Below are 973 nucleotides of genomic sequence, written 5' to 3'. Positions count from 1 at the left end.
GATGATACCAAACAAGGCAAAGTAAACAGTTTTTAAAGGTGAAAAGTAAAATCAAAAGTAGTCAAAAATGGCCAATTATACCCTGAATCCCAGAAGATTAAACTACTTTTCCTAGTAATTAATTACTTTTAGAATCTTGTAACTCAGTTAATTTTTGGAAGAAGTAACTAGTAACTATAATGAATTACTTTTTCAAAGTAATTTGCCCAACACTGCACTCCAGTGACGTTGAGCGCAGATAAAAACATATTTTATTTATGTCGATTTCTCAGTTATAGGAGTACTGAGAAGTGTCAGCCAATCAGGTGACTCCAAGCACTGTAATGGTCAATTCCACTTCTTTTTCAACGATATCTATTACTTACTTCATTTTAACACTTAACATTTCTTCCATTCTGTTTTAAATGTTATAATAATTAATAATTCCTTCAATAGCTATTTTGCATATTTATATATTCAGTGAAATCCAAAATGTGGTGGATTTTTTTTCATTGCTTAAAAGTTGTAAAAATTGGGACAATTTATAATTGAAAAAAATATTGAAAATTTCACAGGAGCTCACACATTCGTTGTACAAAATAATGAGAGCAGTAAGGAAGATACCAGATACACAAATTTTACTTTCATTTATTTAATCGTGCTCTTTTTTTTTGTCTGTTTGCAACAATTCTTTTAAAAAATTGCATCACTCCACTCTGGTGTTCAACATGGTGAACTGTATTTCAGAAAGATATACATTTAAGTTGCAGTTACTCCTGCTTTCTCACAAATACTTCTTTGAGGCTTTAAGCAGGACTGATCAAACCAACACTTCAGATCTTTATTTTCAAATTCTTCTCCCATCCTCACACAGTCCTCTCCATCACGATCTCCCTCTCTCACATTGTTTGGCTCTTTGCCAGCCCAAAACTTCAAACTAAAAGATGAAGAACAGAAAGAAGTAAAAACTGGAAATATTAATTCTGGAAATGGA

This window comes from Haplochromis burtoni, unplaced genomic scaffold (genome assembly GCF_018398535.1).
Source record: "Haplochromis burtoni strain Fernald_Lab_line unplaced genomic scaffold, NCSU_Asbu1 Contig_1643, whole genome shotgun sequence".
In the NCBI taxonomy this organism is placed as follows: domain Eukaryota; kingdom Metazoa; phylum Chordata; class Actinopteri; order Cichliformes; family Cichlidae; genus Haplochromis; species Haplochromis burtoni.
This window is presented reverse-complemented; position numbering follows the sequence as displayed.